Here is a 7,500-nt window from a genome sequence, read left to right as displayed (position 1 = left end):
AAAACAGTAGATAAAATAGACTGAAATAAAAGTGAAGTAAACATTTAAAATAATCATCCACTGTCCAACGTTACACCACGTTGCAACAGGCCCAGACCGCTGTCGAACGTTACACCACGTAGCGATAGGGTCAACCCTCTGTCCAACGTTAAACCACGTTGCGACAGACCCAAACCACTGCCAACGTTACACCACATTGCGCAGGGTCAAACCAGTTCCAAGATTAATAAAATTATTAAAGGGGTTCAACTAATCCCAGTGAGTCTGTCGGTTCGCCCAATAACCGCGGGCACGGCTATTCGAATAGTTTTACTCTGCAGAGGTGTACAACTTTACCCACAAGACATGGCTGCCAAGCATGTTACCATGCCCCAACGTATCACCACGATACCTCAGTACGGAAACCATGATAAGACCTTTCACCTAACCCTCCCTAGACAATCGCACCACACTTCAGGTTTCACCCCCTCCTTTACACCAAGTCGGGCAGTCCCCTCTTGTGCCTTGGTAGATCCGGAAGCAGGAGAAGCTTTCGTTACACCACGATTGCCCGTCCATACTCCATCACGCCTACCCTTGCCTGGGTACGTCGAATAGGGACAAGCTAGATTACGAGTCTCACCGTTGCCCATTCTGGCTTGTGGTTAGTACGTGTAAGACCTTCAGGGTTTCCCGAGAACCGGTCCTTAATTGCCATGGGCACGACTCTCAAAACCATGCACCCACAGCCCACCATAAGCAATATTTTAGTTGTATTAAACCACATCGGGAAATGAATAATGATAACAACCATTGAAGGTGTACCAAAGTGCAACAATAATTAAATAATAATTGGTGAGCTAGTTGAACTAAGCATGGCTAAGCATTGACTAACCCTAATTCTAGTCAAATTAACCCTGGGATGACAATAATAAATGGGAATCAACGGATATAAAGGTAAACGCCCAATAGATAAATACAATAAATAGATTTGCATAAAACAATGCATGTTTGAATGTAAAAGCGGGGGATTTTATAATCATGGGTTCAATATGATCAAAGAAGGGTGCCACTTGCCTTGCTTAGACCCACGAGGAACTTCGGCGACGACTTCGGGAACGAACGGCGCTGCGACGGGGTCAAAACCTACGACAAACAAGGCAAAACAAACAAAACAGGCTAAAAAACTACTGAAACAGAGAAAGAAACTATTTTTAATGGATTCTTGGCATTTTTCTGGATTTAATGAAACTTGAATGGACCTAAACGGAGACTAGATGGATTACTTATGAATTTTAGAAGTTTTCTGGGTTTTTAACTAAACAGAAAAGTCCTAAATCAATTATTGCGCAATTAATGGGGCTGCTGACGTCAGCGAGGAGAGAGGAACTGACGGCTGACAGGTGGGGACCACCTATCGGTGAGAGAGAGGGGGAGGTGGGCGGCTGACACGCGGGCCCGGGGAGGAGAGAGAGGAAGGGGCTGGCGGGGAACGACTGACGGGTGGGTCCCACTCGTCAGCGAGAGAGGACAGAGAGGAGCGAGCAGAGCGCGCGGCTCGCGGCTCGCGGCGCGACGGCGCGGCGGGCGGCGACCGGCGGACGGCGGCGCGGACCGGCGGGTATGCGGCGGACGGCGGCGATTGGCGGCGGCGGCCGGGAAGCGAGGACGTCGGCGGCGCGAGCAGCGGCGGCGGGAGCGGCGGCGACGGCGAGGGCCGAGGAGGAAAGGGGAGGTGGCGATGGCGATGACCGGCGGCACGAGGGCGTCGACGTCGGCGACACCGACCGGCGACCGAAGGGCGACGACGGCGTCGGCGAGGAGGAGGCAGAGACCGCGGCGGGGTGGCGCGGCTCGGAGCGGCGGCGGAGCAGAGCGGAGGGAGAGGGTGGCTGAGCGGCGGTGGAGCGGAGCGGCCAAGTGGCAGCGAGAGAGGAGAGGAGAGACGGCCTCGACGGCGGCGCGGGGACAGTGACGGCCGGCGACGGCTCGACAGCAGAGCGGCGGTTGGTGGTCAGCGGAGGCGAAGGTGGTGACGAGAACGGCGACGACGAGTCGGCACGGACGAAGACGGCAGGTGGAGGGGCGACGACGATGGCGCCGGAAGGTGGAGGCGACGGCGGGCGCAGGCAGCGAAGGCTTGGTGGCCGCGCGACGATGGTGGCGAAGGGCGGAGATGCAACGGCGAGCACCGGCAGCGCCCGACACCAAACGACGGCTCGCGGGATCGGGTGGCGGCGGAGGACGTCGGCCGACGGCGAGTGGCGGGGCGCACTTGCGGTCGCACGAAGAAACAGAGGAAGGGAGGAGAGCGGGCTCACCGGGGTGGCGCGGCGACGACGGCCGATGCGATGAGATCGGTCGGTGCCGGGCGACGGTGGCGCGACGGCGCTGCGGAGCGGCGGCGCAACCGGATGCGGCCAGAGGAGCTAGGCGGGAGCACGAGGGAGGAGTGGGGTGGAGTCGGCCAGGCAGCGACGCAGCTTGGCGGCTGAGCGGCGGACGCGACCGGAGCGGCGGCGCAACCGGAGCAGTGGCGCACGGTGACGATGGCGAACGGCACGGCAACAACGGCGTGACGGCGACGACGAGAAGGCGACAAGCGGGTGACGCGGCGGACGGCGACCGGCACTTACCGTTTGCACGGGGAGGTCGGCAGCGGCGGCGAAGAGGGGAGAAAGAGGGAGAGAGGAGCGGAGCGCTCACCAGTGGCGACGAGGAGCGGCAGCAGGTCGGCGAGGATGAGGCAGAGGTGATGACGCAGACGAGCGACGGCCTGCGACGTTCGGGGGCGAGATCGGCCGACGGCGTCGAGACGACGGGGCACGGCGGCGGAAGGGACGAAGGGGCGGCGACGAAGCTCGGCGACCACCGGTGGCGACGAGGGCCGGCGGAAGGTCGGCGAGGACGAGGCGGAGGTGGTGACGCGGGTGGGCGGCGACGTCCAACGGCCGACGGGGAAAACGGCGGCTGACGGCGACGGAGGGAAGCTTCGGCGGAAAGGGGGAAAGTGGCGGCGGGGCGGCGGCGCGAGGATTTTATAGGTGGTGGCGCCGGCTAGGGCGGAGCGGCCGGTGGAGACCGAGTCGGCGACGACGCGGCGAACTCGGCGGCGGCGGTTGCGGCGGTGGTTGCAGCGGCGGCGCGGCGGAGGACTCGGGGCGGCGGCGGACTCGGCTGGCGCGACGCGGAGGCGGGGGCGCTGGCGAAACCTGGTCGCTGACAGGTGGGCCCCACCTGTCAGTGGCGCGAGGGGAGGAGGGAGGCGAGACGGACTCGCGGCGAGCGCGGGCGCGGACGCGCGAGCGAGCTGGGCCGGGCGGCGGCCCAGGCGGAGGCGCGCGCGGGCGGAGGAGGCTGGAGCGGGAGGCCGGCTCGGCTGGGCCGGCCGGGCGGGGAGAGGTGGGCCGGCTCGGCTGGGCCGGCCCGGGAAGGAGGAGAGGAAAAAGAAAAAGGAAAAAGAAAAGGAAGGGAGGAAAATTGGACTTCGGCCCAATTTGAGAAGGAAGGGAAAAAGAAAGGAAAAAGGAGGGAAAAAGGAAAACCCCACTTTTGCCGAATTTTAAATTATTTTGTTTGGCCAAATTTTATACTTCTGCAATTTGAATTTAAATCCAGTTAATCGATTTGCGAGCCTCGATTTAATTGAATTAGGTTCTTTTTAGAGGGATTTTTCCTGAGTTAATTAAGCCAATTGTTGCTTACGGATTTCTTTTTACGATTTAGGCTTGGGATAAAACCCCGGGCGTGACAAATCCACCCCCCTTAACAGAATCTCGTCCCCGAGATTCGGAGGAGCTGTTAAAGAGGTGCAGACAAGCAGCCTAGAGTTGGCAGAACTTACCTGGAACAAACTCGGGTGCGGCTTGAGCTTCCTTGGCTGAGACTTGATTGACTTGGGCTTGCACGAATCCTGGTTTGTTGCGTCTTGGCTGTGGACACTCCTTGGCGAAGTGACCCGGTCTGTTGCAGTTGAAACAAACCCCTGGCTTCTGAGCTGGTGTTGCCCGGCTTGGCGGTGGCAGTGCTGATAAGGGCTGCAGTGGTCCTCCATTGCTGTCGTTGTCATGGGGGTTGTAGTTGCTTGGGTTGAAAGGTCGGTGTTGACGAACAATCAGTGTCGAAGACCCCTGTTGTTGTCCAAAGTGCAAACGTGGCTTCTGGTTCTTTCCTGTGTTGACTTGTTCCGCTTTTCTCTTGCGATCCATCTGGTTGCACTGGTCCTCCTGGCAGATTGCTTTGTCCACTAACTTCTCAAAGTCCGCGAAATCCTTTGAGATCAGCTGTTTGGTCAGGTCATCATTCAATCCTTCAAGAAACTTCTCTTGTCTTTCAGCATCGGTGCGCACATCTTCCGGGGCATAACGTGCTAGGCGGTTGAACTCATGGAGATACTCTGTAACTGTCATATCCCCTTGTTGTAGATCACGAAACTCTCGCTTCTTCTGTGCCACTATTCCATCCGGCACATGAGCTTTCCGAAAACTATTGCAGAACTCGTCCCAAGTGATATCTGTAGTGGCAGTCCGAGTAGCCAGAAGGTTATCCCACCAAACGGAGGCGGGTCCCATCAGTTGGTGAGTCGCGAAAGCGACCTTCTCTTGATCACTGCACTCCAAAAGATTCAGCTTCTTTTCGATTGCATGTAGCCAGTCATTTGCTTCCATCGGGTTGGTTGTGCTCGCAAACGTCGGTGGTCGAACTCGAAGAAACTCTGATAACCTTGATTGTGCTGGCAGTGGTCCTTGGTGTTGATTTTGCTGCTGATTCATCCAAAGCTGCATCACCTGTTGGTGTTGTTGTTGCATCTGTTGCATCATCATGGTCATCATCTGAGCCTGGTTGGCTAGAACTTGGGCAATCATCGGGTCCTCTTGTTGCGGCGGTGGCGGTCCATTGCGCGAACCTTCATGGTTTTCTTGACTTCCAGTTGCTCCATTGTTGTTGCGGTTACTGTTCCTTGTGTTCACCATCTTCAGAGCAGAAGGAGAGAACAAAGGCAGAGGAGAAAATCAAAGGGGCTTTTCTTGAATTACTCGAGTGAAATTTTCTGATCTGGATTAAAACACTTAAAAGAGCACTCAACTCCTGGTGGTACGACCATAACGCCTCCACTTGTTATGGTGAACCGCTAACCCCAAAACAAACCTACACACACAAAAACTACCAAGCAACGACTAAAAGGCGATGCTAGGGTAACGTCTACGGCTCGAAACGGCTGCGACGACTGAAGAAGCAACGCTTGACTCTTGAACGACTTGTCTTCAACTTGAGAGCGACGCTTGGAGTAGCGCAGACCTGACTCTTCACCTCGGGAAGAACTTGAATCTTCGGTCTTGACACTTGATCAGCTGAAGTCGTTGTCGACTGCTGCGACGAAGGGACGGGCTCGTCGATGGGATGACACACATCTATAGAGATCAAGGTTTGAGAAGCAAGTATGCTCAGCTAAATTTTCAAAACCAAAAGACTCGACTCTTTTTTTTAAACGACTCAAATTTTGCAAAATCTAATGCATATGAAAGAAGGCTCCTAGGGTTTCCATTTGGCTCATCCTACGGTCAAGATTGGCTCTGATACCAACTTGTCACGCCCAGAAATTTACACCAAATTTCTGAACAATAGCATGTATTAAATCTCGGTCCAGGCATCAGCCCGAGTACACACTATGACAAATTAATACACAGTTCCACGGCTTAAAAACAAATAAAAACAATTATCTATCGAAATGCAGCGGAAAGAGGAAAACAAGACTAGACCATCTAATCTTCAGCTTCAGCTTGCGAAGACGGCTCCACACCACAGGCACTCTCGACGGCGGACTGAACCTTACTTCAACCTTCGGAACAACCTTCTTCTGACACCGGCTCTGGCGCTTGCTCTGGTGGGGGGAAAATTAAGCAAGGCTGAGTACAAACCACCGTACTCAACAAGTAACACCCAAGAGAGGGAGAATAATGAATGCAACAGGGTATCAAGGATAGGCTAAGGTTAACTTGCACAAAAGCTGCAGTAATTTAGCAAAACAGTAGATAAAATAGACTGAAATAAAAGTGAAGTAAACATTTAAAATCATCATCCACTGTCCAACGTTACACCACGTTGCAACAGGCCCAGACCGCTGTCGAACGTTACACCACGTAGCGATAGGGTCAACCCTCTGTCCAACGTTAAACCACGTTGCGACAGACCCAAACCACTGCCAACGTTACACCACATTGCGCAGGGTCAAACCAGTTCCAAGATTAATAAAATTATTAAAGGGGTTCAACTAATCCCAGTGAGTCTGTCGGTTCGCCCAATAACCGCGGGCACGGCTATTCGAATAGTTTTACTCTGCAGAGGTGTACAACTTTACCCACAAGACATGGCTGCCAAGCATGTTACCATGCCCCAACGTATCACCACGATACCTCAGTACGGAAACCATGATAAGACCTTTCACCTAACCCTCCCTAGACAATCGCACCACACTTCAGGTTTCACCCCCTCCTTTACACCAAGTCGGGCAGTCCCCTCTTGTGCCTTGGTAGATCCGGAAGCAGGAGAAGCTTTCGTTACACCACGATTGCCCGTCCATACTCCATCACGCCTACCCTTGCCTGGGTACGTCGAATAGGGACAAGCTAGATTACGAGTCTCACCGTTGCCCATTCTGGCTTGTGGTTAGTACGTGTAAGACCTTCAGGGTTTCCCGAGAACCGGTCCTTAATTGCCATGGGCACGACTCTCAAAACCATGCACCCACAGCCCACCATAAGCAATATTTTAGTTGTATTAAACCACATCGGGAAATGAATAATGATAACAACCATTGAAGGTGTACCAAAGTGCAACAATAATTAAATAATAATTGGTGAGCTAGTTGAACTAAGCATGGCTAAGCATTGACTAACCCTAATTCTAGTCAAATTAACCCTGGGATGACAATAATAAATGGGAATCAACGGATATAAAGGTAAACGCCCAATAGATAAATACAATAAATAGATTTGCATAAAACAATGCATGTTTGAATGTAAAAGCGGGGGATTTTATAATCATGGGTTCAATATGATCAAAGAAGGGTGCCACTTGCCTTGCTTAGACCCACGAGGAACTTCGGCGACGACTTCGGGAACGAACGGCGCTGCGACGGGGTCAAAACCTACGACAAACAAGGCAAAACAAACAAAACAGGCTAAAAAACTACTGAAACAGAGAAAGAAACTATTTTTAATGGATTCTTGGCATTTTTCTGGATTTAATGAAACTTGAATGGACCTAAACGGAGACTAGATGGATTACTTATGAATTTTAGAAGTTTTCTGGGTTTTTAACTAAACAGAAAAGTCCTAAATCAATTATTGCGCAATTAATGGGGCTGCTGACGTCAGCGAGGAGAGAGGAACTGACGGCTGACAGGTGGGGACCACCTATCGGTGAGAGAGAGGGGGAGGTGGGCGGCTGACACGCGGGCCCGGGGAGGAGAGAGAGGAAGGGGCTGGCGGGGAACGACTGACGGGTGGGTCCCACTCGTCA

The sequence above is a fragment of the Oryza brachyantha genome, unplaced genomic scaffold (assembly GCF_000231095.2).
Source record: "Oryza brachyantha unplaced genomic scaffold, ObraRS2 ChrUN-Ctg56, whole genome shotgun sequence".
Lineage (NCBI taxonomy): Eukaryota > Viridiplantae > Streptophyta > Magnoliopsida > Poales > Poaceae > Oryza > Oryza brachyantha.
Note: the sequence above shows the minus strand (reverse complement) of the source record.